This window comes from Pan troglodytes, chromosome 16, assembly GCF_028858775.2.
Source record: "Pan troglodytes isolate AG18354 chromosome 16, NHGRI_mPanTro3-v2.0_pri, whole genome shotgun sequence".
NCBI lineage: Eukaryota > Metazoa > Chordata > Mammalia > Primates > Hominidae > Pan > Pan troglodytes.
Genome location: NC_072414.2, coordinates 435,941 through 455,957, shown reverse-complemented (window position 1 = coordinate 455,957; position 20,017 = coordinate 435,941).

Here is a 20,017-nt window from a genome sequence, read left to right as displayed (position 1 = left end):
GATAAGGGTGTAGATATTTCCATGTTTATACAGATGGCGATGTAGATATTTCCATGTTTACAGAGATGGCGGTGTTAGTATTTCCATGTTTATAGAGATTGCGATGTAGACATTTCCATATATAGAGAGATAGTGGTATAGGTATTTCCATGTTTATAGGGATAGCAGAGTAGATATTTCCATGTTTATAAAGTCGGCTGTGTAGGTATTTCCATTTGTATACTGATGGCAGTGTAGATATTTCCATGTTTATAGAGATGGTGTTGAAGGTATTTCCATGTTTATACAGATGACTGTGTAGATATTTGCATGTTTATACAGATAGCGGTGTTGGTATTTCCATGTTTATACAGATAGCGGTGTAGACATTTCCATGTTTTCAGAGATAACGGTGTAGATATTTCCATATTAATACAGGTAGCGGTGTAGATATTTCCATGTTTATACAGATAGCGGTGAAGATATTTCCATGTTTATAGAGATAGTGTTGTAGACATTTCCATGTTTATACAGATAGCGGTGTAGATATTTCCATGTTTATTCAGCTCCCGTTGTTGATATTTCCATCTTTTTACTGATGGCAGTGTCCATATTTCCTTGTTTATACAGATAGTGGGGTGGTTATTTCCATGTTAATACAGATGGCGGTGTAGATAGTTCCATGTTTCTGGAGATGGCGGTGTAGATATTTCTATGTTTATAGAGATGGCGGTGTATATATTTCCATGTTTATACAGATGGCTGTGTAGATATTTCCATGTGTATACAGATGGCAGTGTAGATATTTCCATGTTTATAGAGATGGTGGTGTAGATATTTCCAAGTATATACAGATGACTGTGTAGATATTTCCAGGTTTATACAGATATCGGTGCAGATATTTCCATGATAATAGAGATAGCGGTGTAAATATTTCCATGTTTGCACAGATTGAAGTGCAGATATTTCCATCTTTACACAAATAGCGGTGTAGATATTTCGATGTTTACACAGATAGCTGTGTAGACATTTCCATGTTTACACAGATAGCGGTGTAGATATTTCCATGACTATACAGATAGCTGTGTAGATGTCACCATGTTTATACAGATGATTGTGTAGGTATTTCCATGTTTATACAGATTGCGGTACAGATATTTCCATGCTTTTACAGATGGCGGTGTAGACATTTCCATGTATATACAGATAGCGTTGTGGATATTTCCATGTTTATAGAGACAGCAGTGTAGATATTACCATGTTTACACAGATAGCGGTTTAGTTATTTCCATCTTTGCACAGATTGCGATGTAGATATTTCCATCTTTACAAAGATAGCGGTGTAGATATTTCCTTTTTTACACAGATTTCGGTGTAGATATTTCCATGTTTACACAGATAGTGGTGTAGATGTTTCCATGTTTATAGAGATAACTGTGTAGGTATTTCCATGTTTATACAGATGGCAGTGTAGATATTTCTATGTTTATACAGATGGCGGTGCAAATATTTTCATGTTTATACAGATGGCGGCGTAGATATTTCCATGTATATAGAGATGGCCATTTAGATAATTCCATGTTTATACAGATAGCGGTGAAGACATTTTCATGTTTATAGAGATAGCGGTGTAGATATTTCCATGTTCATATAGATGGCGGAGTAGGTATTTCCATGTTTATAGAGATAGCTGTATAAATATTTCCATATTTATACAGATAGCAGTGTAGATATTTCCACGTTTATAGAGATAGTGGTGTTGGTATGTCCAAGTTTATACAGATAGCGTTGTAGATATTTCCATGTTTATACAGCTCGCGGTGTAGGTATTTCCATCTTTATAGAGATGTCAGTGTAGGTATTTCCATCTTTATGCAGATAGCGGTGTAGATATTTCCATGTTTATGCAGATAGCGCTATAGGTTTTCCATGTTTATAGAGATAGCGGTGTAGATATTTCCATGTTTATACAGATGACTGTGCAGTCCTTTCCTTGTGTATTAAGATGGCCGTGTAGATATTTCCATGTTTATACAGATGTAGGTGTAGATATTTCCATGTTTATACAGATTACTGTGTAGATATTTCCATATTTTTACAGATGGCGGTGTAGATATTTCCATGTTTATACAGATATCGGTGTCGATATTTCCATGTTAATAGGGATAGCGGTGTAGATATTTCCATGTATATAGAGATGGCTTTGAGGATATTTCCATGTTTATACAGAAGGCAGTGTAGATATTTCAATGTTTATGCAGATGGCTTTGTAGATATTTCCATGTTTTTGCAGACAGCGGTGTCGATATTTCCAAATTTACAGAATGGCGGTGTGGATATTTCCATGTTTATAGAGATAGTGGTGTAGGTATTTCCATGTTTATAGTGATAGCGGTGTAGGTATTTCCATGTTTATACAGATAGTGGTGTAGATATTTCCATATTTATGCAGATAGCGGTGTTCATATTTCCATGTTTATAGGGATAGCGGTTTAGATAGTTCCATGTTCATACAGATAGCGGTGTAGGTATTTACATGTTTATACACATACCGGTGAAGTTATTTCCATGTTTATAGACATGGCTGTGTAGATATTTCCATGTTTGTACAGATGGCAGTGAAGATATTTCCATGTCAATACAGGTTGTGGTGAAGATATTTCCATGTTTATACAGATGACTGTGTAGGTATTTCGATGTTTATACAGATGTCGGATGTAGATATTTTCAGGTTTATACACATAGTGGTGTATATATTTTTATGTTTATACAGACAGCGGTGTAGACATTTCCATGTTTTCAGAGATAGCGGTGTAGATATTTCCATATTAATTCAGGTAGCGGTGTAGATATTTCCATGTTTATACAGATAGCGGTGTAGATATTTCCAAGTTTATACAGATAGCGGCGTATATATCTCTATGTTTATACAGATGGCGGTGAAGGTATTTCCATGTTTATAGAGATAGTGTTGTAGACATTTCCATGTTTATACAGATAGCGGTGTAGATTTTTCCATGTTTATTCAGCTCCCATTGTTGATATTTCCATCTTTTTACTGATGGCAGTGTACATATTTCCATGTTTATACAGATAGTGGTGTGGTTATTTCCATGTTAATACAGATGGCGGTGTAGATAGTTCCATGTTTCTGGAGATGGCGGTGTAGATATTTCTATGTTTATAGAGATCGCGGTGTATATATTTCCATGTTTATACAGATGGCTGTGTAGATATTTCCATGTGTATACAGATGGCAGTGTAGATATTTCCATGTTTATAGAGATGGTGGTGTAGATATTTCTATGTTTATACAGGTGACTCCGTAGATATTTTCATGTTAATACAGATGGCGGTGTAGATATTTCCATGTTTATAGAGATAACAGTGAAGTTATTTCCATGTTTATAAAGATAGCGGTGTAGATATTTCCATGTTTATAGAGATAGCGGTGTAGATATTTCCATATTTATACAGATAGCGGTGTAGATATGTCCATGTTTATACAGATAGCGGTGTAGACATTTCCATGTTTATACAGATGGTGGTGTAGATATTTCCTTGTTTATACAGATAGCGGTGTAGATATTTCCATGTTTATACAGATAGCGGTGTAGATATTTACATGTTTAAACAGATGGTGGTGTAGATATTTCCATGTTTACAGAGATAGCAATGTAGATATTTCCATCTTTGCACACATTGTGGTGTCGATATTTCCATCTTTGCACAGATAGCTGTGTATATAATTCCAAGTTTTGCACAGATAGCTTTGTAAATATTTCCATGTTTAGTCAGATAGCGTTGTAGATATTTCCATGTTTATACAGATATTGGTGTATATATTTCCATGTTTATACAGATAGCGGTGCTGGTATTTCGATGATTATACAGATAGCGGTGTAGATATTTCCCTGTTTATACAGCTCGCGTTGCAGATATTTCCATCTTTATAGAGATGGCATTTTAGATAATTCCATGTTTATTCAGATAGTGGTGTAGATATTTCCATGTTTATACAGATGGCGGTGTAGATAGTTCCATTTTTCTGGAAATGGCGTTGTAGATATTTTCATGTTTATAGAGATGGCGGTGTTGATGTTTCCATGCTTATAATCACGGAGGTGTAGATATTTCCATGTTTATGCAGATGACTGTGTAGATATTTGCATGTTTTTACAGATGGCGGTGCAGGTATTTCCATGGTTATACAGTTAGTGGTGTAGATATTTCCATGATTATACAGAAAGCGGTGTAGATATTTCCATGTTTACACAGATAGCGGTGCAGATATTTCCCTGTTTATACAGATCGCGGTGTAGATATTTCCATGTTTATACAGATAGCGCTATAGATATTTCCATGATTATACAGATAGCGGTGTTGGTATTTCCATGTTTACACAGATAGCGTTGTAGTTATTTCCATGTTTCTACAGCTCGCGGTATGTGTATTTCCATGTTTATATTGATGGTGGTGTAGATATTTCCATGTTTATACAGATGGCGGTGTAGATATTTCCATGTTTATACAGATGGCGGTGTAGATAGTTCCATGTTTAATGGGATGGCGGTGTACATATTCTCATGTTTATAGAGATAGCGGTGTAGGTATTTCCATGTTTTTAGAGATAGCGGTGTATATTTCCATGTTTATATAGATGACTGTAAAGATATTTCCATGTGTGTACAGATGGCAGTGTAGATATTTCCATGTTTATAGAGATGGTGGTGTAAATATTTCCATGTTTATAAAGATGACTGTGAAGATATTTCCATGTTTTTACAGATGACGTTGTAGACATTTCCATGTACATAGAGATAGCGGTGTAGATATTTCCATGTTTATACAGATAGAATTGTTGATATTTCCATGTGTATAAAGATAGCAGTGTAGATATTTCCATATTTATACAGATAGCGGTGTAGATATTCCCACGTTTATACAGACAGTGGTGTAGATATTTCCATGTTTATTGAGACAGCGCTGTAGGTATTTCCATGTTTATAGAGATAGCGATGTAGATATTTCCATGTTTATACAGATAGCGGTGTAGATATTTCCATGTTTATACAGGTAGCAGTGTTGGGATTTTCATGTTTATATAGATAGCGGTGTAGATACTTCCTTATGTATACAGCTCGCGGTGTAGATATTTACATATTTACACAGATGGAAGTGTAGATATTTCCATGTTTATACAGATGGCGATGTAGATACTTCCATGTTTATACAGAGAGCGGTGTAGATATTTGCAAGTTTATACAGATAACGCTGTACATATATCCATGTTTATACAGATAGCGGTGTAGATATTTCCACGTTTATACAGATCGCGGTGGAGATATTTAAGTGTTTATAGAGATGGCAGTGTAGATATTTCCAAGTTTATACAGATAGCATTGTAGATATTTCCAAGTTTATACAGATAGTGGTGTTGGTATTTCCATGTTTATACAAATGGCGGCGTAGATATTTCCATGTTTATACAGATAGCGGTTTAGGAATTTCCATGTTTATAGAGATAGCGGTGTAGATATTTCCATGTTTATACTGACGGCTGTGTAGATATTTCCATGCGTATTCAGATGGCAGTGTAGATATTTCTAAGTTTATACTCACGGAGGTGTAGATATTTCCATGTTCATACAGATGACTGTGTAGATATTTCCATGTTTTTACAGATGGCCGTGTAGATATTTCCATGTTTCTAGAGTTTGTGGTGTAGATATTTCAATGTTTATACAGAGAGCGGTGCAGATATTTCCCTGTTTATACAGATCACGGTGTAGACATATCCATGTTTACACAGATAGCGGTATAGATATTTCCATGATTATACAGATAGCGGTGTTGGTATTTCCATGTTTACTCAGATAGCGGTGTAGATATTTCCATGTTTCTACTGCTCGAGGTATAGTTATTTCCATGTTTATATAGATGGCGGTATAGATATTTCCATGTTTATACAGATGGCGGTGTAGATATTTCCATGTTTATACAGATGGCGGTGTAGATAGTTCCATGTTTATTGGGATGGCGGTGTAGATATTTTCATGTTTATAGAGATGGCATTGTAGGTATTTCCATGTTTATAGAGATAGCTGTGTAGGTATTTCCATGTTTTTAGAGATAGCGTTGTATATATTTCCATGTTTATACAGATGGCTGTGTAGATATTTCCACGTGTATACAGATGGCAGTGTAGATATTTCCATGTTTATACAGATGGTGGTGTAAATATTTCCATGTTTACACGGATGACTGTTTAGATATTTCCATGTTTTTACAGACAGCGGTGTAGACATTTCCATGTATATAGAGATAGCGGTGTAGATATTTCCTTGTTTATACAGATAGAATTGATGATATTTCCATGTGTATAAAGATAGCGGTGTAGATATTTCCATATTTATACAGATAGCGGTGTAGATATTCCCACGTTTATACAGAGAGTGGTGTAGATATTTCCATGTTTATACAGATGGCTGTGTAGCTATTTCCAAGTTTTTACAGATGGCTGTGTAGATATTTCCGTGATTATACGGATGGCAGTGTAGATATTTCCATCTTTGTACAGATGACTTTGTAGATATTTCCATGTTAATACAGATGGCGGTGTAGATATTTGCATTTTTATACAGATGGCAGTGTAGATAGTACCATGATTATGGAGATGGCAGTGTAGATATTTTCATGATTATAGAGATGGCAGTGTAGGTATTTCCATGTTTATAGAGATAGCGGTGTAGATATTTCCATGTTTATAGAGATAGCTCTGTAGTTATTTCCATGTTTATAGAGATAGCGGTGTATTTATTTACATGTTTATAGAGATGTCTGTGTAGATATTTCCATGTGAATACAGATGGCAGTGTAGATATTTCCATGTTTATAGAGATGGTGGTGTAGATATTTAAATGTTTATATAGATGACTGTGTAGATATATCCATGTTTTTACAGATGGTGTTGTAGATATTGCCATGTTTATAGAGGTAGCGGTGTAGATATTTCCATGTTCATATAGATGGCAGTGTAGATATTTCCTTCTTTATGTAGATGGTTGTGTAGGTATTTCCATGTTTATAGAGATGGCAGAGTATATATTTCCAAGTTTGTAGAGATAGCGGTGCTGATATTTTCATGTTTATAGAGATAGCGGTGTAGATATTTCCATGTTTATACAGATAGCGGTGTAGATAGTTCCATGTTTATACAGGTAGCGGTGTTGGTATTTTCAGGTTTATACAGATAGCGGTGTAGATACTTCCTTGTTTATACAGCTCGCGGTGTAGGTATTTACATCTTGTTACAGACGGAAGTATAGATATTTCCATGTTTATACAGATGGCGATGTAGATATTCCCATGTTTATACAGACAGTGGTGTAGATATTTGCATGTTTATACAGATAACGGTGTAGATATTTCCATGTTTATTCATACAGCGGTGTAGATATTTCCATGTTTATACAGATAGCGGTGTAGGAATTTCCATGTTTATAGAGATAGCGGTGTAGATATTTCCATGTTTATACTGATGGCTGTGTAGATATATCCATGTGTATACAGATGGCAGTGTAGATATTTCCATGTTTATACAGATGGTGGTGTAGATATTTCCATGTTTATACTGATGACAGTGTAGATATTTCCATGGTTTCACAGATGGAATTGTAGACATTTCCATGTATATAGAGATAGTGGTGTAGACATTTCCATGTTTATACAGATGATAGTGTTGATATTTCCATGTGTAGAAAGGTAGCGGTGTAGATATTTCCATATTTATACAGATAGCAGTGTAGATATTTCCACGTTTATGCAGATAGCGGTGTAGATAATTCAATGTTTATACAGATGGGTGTGTAGATATTTCCATGTTTTTACAGATGGCTGTGTAGATATGTCCATGATTATACAGATGGCAGTGTAAATATTTCCATCTTTATACAGATGACTGCGTAGATATTTCCATGTTTATACAGATGGCGGTGTAGATATTTCCATTTTTATACAGATGACGGTGTAGATAGTACCATGATTATGGAGATGGCAGTGTAGATATTTTCATGATTATAGAGATGGCAGTGTATATGTTTCCATGTATATAGACATAGCGGTGTAGATATTTCCAAGTTTATGGAGATAGCGCTGTAGGTATTTCCATGTTTATGGAGATAGCGGTGTAGGTATTTCCATGATTCTACAGATAGCTGTGTACATATTTTCATGTGCATACAGATGGCAGTGTAGATATTTCCATGTTTATACATATGGAGGTGTAGATATTTGCATGTTTATACAGATGACTGTGTAAATATTTCCATGTTTTTACAGATGGCGGTGTAGTTATTTCCATGTTTATACAGATAGCATTGTAGGTATTACCATGTTTATAGAGATGGCTGTGTAGATATTTCCATGTTTATACAGATGGCAGTGTAGGTATTTCCATGTTTATACACATAGTGGTGTAGATATTTCCATGTTTATGCAGATGACTGTGTAGTTATTTCCATGTTGATACAGATGGCGGTGTAGATATTTCCATGTTTATAGAGATAGCCATGTAGATATTTCCATGTTTATACAGCAAGCTGTGAAGACATTTCCATGTTTATAGAATTAGGCGTGAAGATATTTCCATATTTATACAGATAGCAGTGTACATATTTAAATGTTTATACAGATAGCAGTGGAGATATTTCCATGTTTATACAGATAGCGGTGCAGATATTTCCATTTTTAAACAGATAGCGGTGTAGACAATTCCATGTATATAGAGATAGCGGTGTAGATATTTCCATATTTATACAGATAGCAGTGTAGATATTTCCATGTATATACAGATAGCGGTGTCGATATTTCCATGTTTATACAGATTGCGGTGTAGGTATTTCCATGTTTATATAGATAGCCATGTATATATTTCCATATTTATACAGATGACTGTGTAGATATTTCCATGTTTTTACAGATGGCATTGTAGATATTTCCATGTTTATACAGATGGAGGTGTAGATATTTCCATGTTTATACAGATGACTGTGTAGATATTTCCATGTTTTTACAGATGGCATTGTAGATATTTCCATGGTTATACAGATGGCGGTGTAGATATTTCCATATTTATACTGATAGCCTTGTAAATATTTCCATGTTTATACAGATAGCGGTGTAGATATTTCCATGTTTATATAGATAGCGGTGCGGATAATTCCATGTTTATAGAGTTAGCGTTATAGATATTTCCATCTTTGCACAGATTGCAGTGTAGATATTTCCATCTTTCCACAGAAAGCGGTGTAGATATTTTCATGTTTACACAGATAGCTGTTTAGATATTTCCATGTTTACACAGATAGCGGTGGAGATATTTCCATGTTTATACAGATAGCGCTGTATATAGGTGCATGTTTATGCAGATAGCGGTGTAGATATTTCCACGTTTATACAGATAGTGGTTTAGCTATTTTCATGTTTATACAGATAGCGATGTAGATATTTCCATGTTTATAGAGATGGCTGTGTAGATATTTCCATGTTTATACCGATGGCAGTGTAGATATTTCCATATTTATAGAAATAGCCAAGTAGGTATTTCCATGTTTAAACAGATAGCGGTGTAGACTTTTCCATGTTTATAGAGATAGCGGTGTAGATATTTCCATATTTATACAGATAGCGGTGTAGATATTTCCATGTTTATACAGATAGCGGTGTAGATGTTTCCATGTTTATACAGATAGCGGTGTAGCTATTTCCATGTTTACAGAGATAGAGTTGTAGATATTTCCATATTTGCACAGATTGCCGTGTACATATTTCCACCTTCACACAGATAACAATGTACATATTTGCATGTTTACACAGACAGCTGAGTAGATATTTCCAGGTTTACACAGATAGTGTTGTAGATATTTCCATGTTTATACAGATAACGGTGTAGATTGTTCCATGTTTATAGAGATTGCGGTGTAGATACTTCCTTTTTTATGTAGATGGCAGTGTAGATTTTTCCATGTTTATAGAGATGGCGGTGTATACCTTTCCATGTTTATAGAGATAGCGGTGTAGATATTTCCTTGTTTACAGAGATAGCGGTGTAGGTATTTCCATGTTTATAGAGATAGCGGAGTAGGTATTTCCATGTTTATACAGATAGCGTTGTAGACATTTCCAAGTTTATACAGATAGCGGTGTTGGTATTTCCAAGTTTAAATATATAGCGGTGTAGATATTTCCATGTTTACACAGCTCGCGGTTTAGATATTTACATTTTATACAGATGGCAGTGTAGATATTTCCATGTTTATACAGATGGCGATGTACATAGTTCCATGTTTATGGAAATGGCAGTGTAGTTATTTCCATGTTTATAGAGATAGTGATGCAGGTATCTCCACGTTTATAGAGGTAACTGTGTAGATATTTCCATGATTACACAGATGGTTGTGTATATATTTCCATGTGTATACAGATGGCAGTGTAGGTATTTCCATGTTTATACAGATGGCAATGTAGATATTTCCATGTTTATAAAGATAGCGGTGTAGACATATCCATGTTTATAGAGATTGCGGTGTAGCTATTTCCATGTTCATACAGATAGCGTTGTAGATCTGTATACGGTGAAGATATTTCCATGTTTTTAGTGATAGCCATGTAGATATTTCCATGTATATACAGATAGCGGTGTTGACATTTCCATGTTTATAGAGATAGCGGTGTAGATATTTCCATATTTATACAGATAGCGGAGTAGATATTTCCATGTTTATAGAGATAGCGGTGGAGATATTACATAATTATACAGATAGCAATGTAGACATTTGAATGTTTATACAGATAACGGTCTAGATATTTCCATGTTTATACAGATAGCGCTGTAGATATTTCCATGTTTATACAGATAGCGGTGTAGATATTTCCATGTTTATACAGATAGCGGTGGAGTTATTTTCAAGTTCATACAGATAGCAGTGGACGTATTTTCATGTTTATAATGATGGCGGTGTAGATATTTCCAAGTATATACAGATAGCGGTGTAGATATTTCCGTGTTTATACAGATAGCGGTGCGGGTATTTCCATGTTTATAGAGATAGTGGTGTAGATATTTCCATGTTTATACAGATGGCTATGTAGATATTTCCATGTGTATACAGCTGGCAGTGTAGATATTTCCATGTTTATACAGATGGGGGTGTAGATATTTCCATGTTTATGCAGATAGTGGTGTTGGTATTTCCATGTTTATGCACATAGCGGTGTAGATATTTCCATGATTATAGAGATGGTGTTGTAGATATTTCCATTTCTATAGAGATGGTGTTGTAGATATTTCCATGTATATAGAGATGACTGTGTAGATATTTCCATGTTTCTACAGATGGCGCTGTAGATATTTCCATGATTATAGAGATAGCGGTGTAGATATATCCATGTTTATGCAGATAGCGGTGCAGATATTTCCATGTTTATTGAGATAGCATTGTATATATTTCCATCTTTTCACAGATTGTGGTGCAGATATTTCCATGTTTACACAGATTACGGTGTAGATATTTCCATGTTTACACAGATAGCGTTGTAGACATTTCCATGTTTAAACAGATAGCGGTGTAGGTAATTCCATGTTTATAGATATAGCTATGTAGATGTTTCAATGTTTATACAGATAGCGGTGGAGTTATTTCCTTGTTTATACAGATAGAGGTGTAGATATTTCCATGCTTATAGAGACACCGGTGTAGATATTTCCATGTTTATAGTGTGAGCGGTGTAGATATTTCCATGTTAATTCAGATTGTGTTGTAGGTATTTCCACGTTTTTACAGATGGCGGTGTAGATATTTCCATGTTTATACAGATAGCAGTGTAGATATTTCCATGTTTATACAGAGAGTGGTGTAGATATTACCATGTTTACACAGATAGCGGTGTAGATATTTCCATCTTTGCGCAGATTGCGGAGTAGATATTTCCTACTTTACAAAGATAGCGGTGTAGATATTTCCACATTTGCACAGATTGCAGTGTAGATGTTTCCATCTTTACACAGATAGCAGTGTAGATATTTCAATGTTTACACAGATAGCGGTGTAGATATTTCCATGTTTACACAGATAGCGTTGTAGATATTTGCATGTTTATACAGATAGCGGTGTAGATATTTCCATGTTTATGAAGATAGCGGTGTAGATGTTTCTATGTTTATACAGAAAGCGGTGGAGATATTTCCAAGTTTATACAGATCGTGGTGTAGATATTTCCATGTTTATACAGATAGCCATGGAGATAATTTCATGTTTATACAGATAGCGGTGGAGATATTAGCATGTTTATACAGATGGCGGTGTAGATATTTCCATGTTTTCACAGTTGGCGCTGTAGACATTTCCATGTTTATACAGATGATTTTGTTGTTATTTCCATGTTTATACAGAAGGCGGTTTAGGTATTTCCATTTTATAGAGTTAGCCCTGTAGATATTTCCATGTTTAAACAGATAGCGGTATAGACATTTCCATGTTTATAGAGTTAGCGGTGTAGATATTTCCATATTTACACAGATCTCGGTTTAGATATTTGCATGTTTATACAGTTAGCCATGTAGATATTTCCATGTTTATACAGATAGCAGTGTAGATATTTCTATTTTTATACAGATCGTGGTGTAGGTGTTTCCATGTTTACATAGATAGCGGTGTAGATATTTCCATGTTTATACAAGTAGCGGTGTAGATATCTCCAAGTTTATACAGATCGCGGTGTAGACATTTCCATCTTCCCACAGATGGCAGTGTAGATATTTCCATGTTTATACAGGCAGTTTTGTAGATTTTCCATGTTTATACAGATAGCGGTGTAGATATTTCCATGTTTATATAGAGAGCGCTGTAGATAATTCCATGTATGTACACATGGCTGTGTAGATATTTCCATGATTATACAGATGGCGGTGTAGATATTTTCATGTTTATAGAGATAACGATGTAGATATTTCCATGTTTATACGGATAGCGGTGTAGACATTTCCATGTTTAGAGAGACAGCGTTATAGATATTTCCATATTTACACAGATAGCTGTGTAGATCTTTCCAGGTTTATGCAGATAGCGGTGTTAATATTTCCATGTTTATACAGATCACGGTGTAGATATTTCCATGTTTATAGAGATAGCGGTGTAGATATTTCCATGTTTATACAGATAGCGGTTTAGATATTTCCATGTTTATACAGACCGCGGTGGAGATATTTCCATGTTTATAGAGATAGCGGTGTAGATATTTTCATGTTTATACAGATTGCGGTGGAGATATGTCCATGTTTATACAGATAGCAATGGAGATATTTCCACGTTAATACACATAGCGGTGTAGATATTTCCATGTTTATACAGATAGCGGTGTAGATATTTCCATGTTTATACAGATGGCTGTGCCGATATTTCCATGTTTATACATCGTTCTCTGCAGATATTTCCATGTTTATATAGATGACAGTGTATATATTTCCAGGTTTACACAGATGACTGTGTAGATATTTCCATGTTAATACAGATGGCGTTGTAGATATTTCCATGTTTATACAGATAGCGGTGTATATATTTCCATGTTTATACAGATCGTGTTGTAGATATTTCCATGTTTATACAGATAGCGGTGTAGATATTTCCATGTTTATATAGATAGCGGTGCAGATGATTCCATGTTTATAGAGTTAGCGTTATAGATATTTCCATCTTTGCACAGATTGCAGTGTAGATATTTCCATCTTTCCACAGAAAGCGGTGTAGATATTTTCATGTTTACACAGATAGCGGTGTAGACTTTTCCATGTTTATAGAGATAGCGGTGTAGATATTTCCATATTTATACAGATAGCGGTGTAGATATTTCCATGTTTATACAGATAGCGGTGTAGATGTTTCCATGTTTATACAGATAGCGGTGTAGCTATTTCCATGTTTACAGAGATAGAGTTGTAGATATTTCCATATTTGCACAGATTGCCGTGTACATATTTCCACCTTCACACAGATAACAATGTACATATTTGCATGTTTACACAGACAGCTGAGTAGATATTTCCAGGTTTACACAGATAGTGTTGTAGATAATTCCATGTTTATACAGATAACGGTGTAGATTGTTCCATGTTTATAGAGATTGCAGTGTAGATACTTCCTTTTTTATGTAGATGGCAGTGTAGATTTTTCCATGTTTATAGAGATGGCGGTGTATACCTTTCCATGTTTATAGAGATAGCGGTGTAGATATTTCCTTGTTTACAGAGATAGCGGTGTAGGTATTTCCATGTTTATAGAGATAGCGGAGTAGGTATTTCCATGTTTATACAGATAGCGTTGTAGACATTTCCAAGTTTATACAGATAGCGGTGTTGGTATTTCCAAGTTTAAATATATAGCGGTGTAGATATTTCCATGTTTACACAGCTCGCGGTGTAGATATTTACATTTTATACAGATGGCAGTGTAGATATTTCCATGTTTATACAGATGGCGATGTACATAGTTCCATGTTTATGGAAATGGCAGTGTAGTTATTTCCATGTTTATAGAGATAGTGATGCAGGTATCTCCACGTTTATAGAGGTAACTGTGTAGATATTTCCATGATTACACAGATGGTTGTGTATATATTTCCATGTGTATACAGATGGCAGTGTAGGTATTTCCATGTTTATACAGATGGCAATGTAGATATTTCCATGTTTATAAAGATAGCGGTGTAGACATATCCATGTTTATAGAGATCGCGGTGTAGCTATTTCCATGTTCATACAGATAGCGTTGTAGATCTGTATACGGTGAAGATATTTCCATGTTTTTAGTGATAGCCATGTAGATATTTCCATGTATATACAGATAGCGGTGTTGACATTTCCATGTTTATAGAGATAGCGGTGTAGATATTTCCATATTTATACAGATAGCGGAGCAGATATTTCCATGTTTATAGAGAGAGCGGTGGAGATATTTCCATGTTTATACAGATAGCGGTGTAGATATTTCCATGTTTATACAGATAGCGGTGGAGTTATTTTCAAGTTCATACAGATAGCAGTGGACGTATTTTCATGTTTATAATGATGGCAGTGTAGATATTTCCAAGTATATACAGATAGCGGTGTAGATATTTCCGTGTTTATACAGATAGCGGTGCGGGTATTTCCATGTTTATAGAGATAGTGGTGTAGATATTTCCATGTTTATACAGATGGCTGTGTAGATATTTCCATGTGTATACAGCTGGCAGTGTAGATATTTCCATGTTTATACAGATGGGGGTGTAGATATTTCCATGTTTATGCAGATAGTGGTGTTGGTATTTCCATGTTTATGCACATAGCGGTGTAGATATTTCCATGATTATAGAGATGGTGTTGTAGATATTTCCATTTCTATAGAGATGGTGTTGTAGATATTTCCATGTATATAGAGATGACTGTGTAGATATTTCCATGTTTCTACAGATGGCGCTGTAGATATTTCCATGATTATAGAGATAGCGGTGTAGATATATCCATGTTTATGCAGATAGCGGTGCAGATATTTCCATGTTTATTGAGATAGCATTGTATATATTTCCATCTTTTCACAGATTGTGGTGCAGATATTTCCATGTTTACACAGATAACGGTGTAGATATTTCCATGTTTACACAGATAGCGTTGTAGACATTTCCATGTTTAAACAGATAGCGGTGTAGGTAATTCCATGTTTATATATATAGCTATGTAGATGTTTCAATGTTTATACAGATAGCGGTGGAGTTATTTCCTTGTTTATACAGATAGAGGTGTAGATATTTCCATGCTTATAGAGACACCGGTGTAGATATTTCCATGTTTATAGTGTGAGCGGTGTAGATATTTCCATGTTAATTCAGATTGTGTTGTAGATATTTCCACGTTTTTACAGATGGCGGTGTAGATATTTCCATGTTTATACAGATAGCAGTGTAGATATTTCCATGTTTATACAGAGAGTGGTGTAGATATTACCATGTTTACACAGATAGCGGTGTAGATATTTCCATCTTTGCGCAGATTGCGGAGTAGATATTTCCTACTTTACAAAGATAGCGGTGTAGATATTTCCACATTTGCACAGATTGCAGTGTAGATGTTTCCATCTTTACACAGATAGCAGTGTAGATATTTCAATGTTTACACAGATAGCGGTGTAGATATTTCCATGTTTACACAGATAGCGTTGTAGATATTTGCATGTTTACACAGATAGCGGTGTAGATATTTCCATGTTTATGAAGATAGCGGTGTAGATGTTTCTATGTTTATACAGAAAGCGGTGGAGATATTTCCAAGTTTATACAGATCGTGGTGTAGATATTTCCATGTTTATACAGATAGCCATGGAGATAATTTCATGTTTATATAGATAGCGGTGGAGATATTAGCATGTTTATACAGATGGCGGTGTAGATATTTCCATGTTTTCACAGTTGGCGCTGTAGACATTTCCATGTTTATACAGATGATTTTGTTGTTATTTCCATGTTTATACAGAAGGCGGTTTAGGTATTTCCATTTTATAGAGTTAGCCCTGTAGATATTTCCATGTTTAAACAGATAGCGGTATAGACATTTCCATGTTTATAGAGTTAGCGGTGTAGATATTTCCATATTTACACAGATCTCGGTTTAGATATTTGCATGTTTATACAGTTAGCCATGTAGATATTTCCATGTTTATACAGATAGCAGTGTAGATATTTCTATTTTTATACAGATCGTGGTGTAGGTGTTTCCATGTTTACATAGATAGCGGTGTAGATATTTCCATGTTTATACAAGTAGCGGTGTAGATATCTCCAAGTTTATACAGATCGCGGTGTAGACATTTCCATCTTCCCACAGATGGCAGTGTAGATATTTCCATGTTTATACAGGCAGTGTTGTAGGTTTTCCATGTTTATACAGATAGCGGTGTAGATATTTCCATGTTTATATAGAGAGCGCTGTAGATAATTCCATGTATGTACACATGGCTGTGTAGATATTTCCATGATTATACAGATGGCGGTGTAGATATTTTCATGTTTATAGAGATAACGATGTAGATATTTCCATGTTTATACAGATAGCGGTGTAGACATTTCCATGTTTAGAGAGACAGCGTTATAGATATTTCCATATTTACACAGATAGCTGTGTAGATCTTTCCAGGTTTATGCAGATAGCGGTGTTAATATTTCCATGTTTATACAGATCACGGTGTAGATATTTCCATGTTTATAGAGATAGCGGTGTAGATATTTCCATGTTTATACAGATAGCGGTTTAGATATTTCCATGTTTATACAGACCGCGGTGTAGATATTTCCATGTTTATAGAGATAGCGGTGTAGATATTTTCATGTTTATACAGATTGCGGTGGAGATATGTCCATGTTTATACAGATAGCAATGGAGATATTTCCACGTTAATACACATAGCGGTGTAGATATTTCCATGTTTATACAGATAGCGGTGTAGATATTTCCATGTTTATACAGATGGCTGTGCCGATATTTCCATGTTTATACATCGTTCTCTGCAGATATTTCCATGTTTATATAGATGACAGTGTATATATTTCCAGGTTTACACAGATGACTGTGTAGATATTTCCATGTTAATACAGATGGCGTTGTAGAAATTTCCATGTTTAAACAGATAGCGGTGTATACATTTCCATGTTTATACAGATAGCGGTGTAGATATTTCCATGTTTATACAGATAGCAGTGGAGATATATCCATGTTACACACATAGTGGTGCAGATATTTCCATGTTTATACAGAAAGCGGTGTAGGTATTTCCATGTTTATACAGATAGCGGTGTACATATTTCCATATTTATACAGAAAGTGGTGTAGATATTTCCATGTTTATACAGATCATGGTGTACATATTTCCACGTTTACACAAATAGCGTTGTAGATATTTCCATGTTTATTCAGATAGCGATGTAGATATTTCCATGTTTATACAGATCGCGGTGTAGATATTTCTCTCTACAGATGGCAGTGTAGACATTTGCATGTTTGTACAGATGGCGGTGTAGAGATTTCCATGATTATATAGATGGCGGTGTAGATATTTCCTTGTTTATGCAAATAGCGGTGTAGTTATTTCCATGTTTACACAGATAGCGGTGTAGATATTTCCATGTATATACAGATGGCTGTGTAGATATTTCCATGTTTATACAGATGGCTGTGTAGATATTTCCATGTTTATACAGATGACTTTGTAGGTATTTCCATGTTTATACAGATGGCGGTTTAGGTATTTCCATGTATATAGAGATAGCTGTGTAGATATTTCCATGTTTATACAGATAGCGGTGTAGATATTTCCATGTTTATACAGACAGCAGTGGAGATATATCCATGTTTATACACATAGCGGTGTACATATTTCCATGTTTATAGAGACAGCGGTGTAGTTATTTCCATGTTTATATAGATAGCGGTGCAGATATTTCCATGTTTATACAGATGCCTATGCAGATATTTCCATTTTTATACAGAAGGCTGTGTAGATATTTCCATGTTTATACAGATGGCAGTGTAGATATTTCCATGTTAATACAGATGGCTGTGTAGATATTTCCATGTTATAGAGATGGCTGTGTAGATATTTCCATGTTTATACAGATGGCAGTGTAGATATTTCCATGTTTATGCAGATGGTGTTGTTGATATTTCCGTGTTTACAGACACAGCGGTGTAGATATTTTCATCTTTTCACAGATTGCGGTGTAGGTATTTCCATCTTTACACAGATAGTGGTGTAGATATTTCCCAGTTTACACAGATAGCTGTGTAGATATTTCCATGTTTACACAGATAGCATTTTAGATATTTCCATGTTTACACAGATAGTGTTGTAGATATACCCATGTTTATACAGATAGCGGTGTAGGTATTTCCATGATTATACAGATAGCGGTGTAGATATTTCCATGTTTATACAGATAGTGGTGTAGATACATCCATATTTATAGAGATAGCGGTGGAGATATTTCCATGTTTATGCAGATAGTGATGTAGATATTTCCATGTTTACACAGATAGCCATGTAGATATTTCCATGTTTATAGAGATAGCGGTGTAGATATTTCCATGTTTATACAGATGGCTGTGTAGATATTTCCATGTGTATAGAGATGGCAGTCTTGATATTTCCATGTTTATAGAGATGGTGGTATAGATATTTCCATGTTTACACAGATGACTGTGTAGATATTTGCATGTTTATACAGATGGCATTATAGATATTTCCATCTTTATAGAGATAGCGGTGTAGATACTTCCATGTTTATACAGATAGCGGTGTAGGTATTTCCATGTTTATAGAGATAGCGGTGTAGATAATTCCATGTTTATAGAGATAACAGTGTAGATAGTTCCATGTTTATACAGATAGTGATGTAGATATTTCCATGTTTCCACATATAGCAGTGCAGATATTTCCATGTTTACACAGATAGCGTTGCAGATATTTCCATGTTTATACAGATGTCGGTGAGGATTTTTCCATGTTTATGCAGTCGGCGGGGTAGATATTTCCATGGTTGTGCCGATGGCGGTGTAGATATTTCCAAGTTTATAGACATGGTGGTATAGATGTTTCCATGTTTATAGAGATGGCGGTGTAGGTATTTCCATGTTTATAGAGATGGCGGTGTAGTTATTTCCAAGTTTATAGTGATAGTGGTGTAGATATTTCCATGTTGAAGCAGATAGCGGTGTAGATATTTCCATATTTATTTGGATAGCGTTGTTGATAATTCCATGTTTATAGGGACAGTGGTGTAGATGTTTCCATATTTATACAGATAGCGGTTTAGTTATTTCCATGTTTATACAGATGGCAGTATAGTTATTTCCATGTTTATACAGATGGTGGTGTAGATATTTCCATGTTTATACAGATGACTGTGTAGATATTTCCATGTTTATAGAGATAGCGGTGTAGATATTTCCATGTTTATA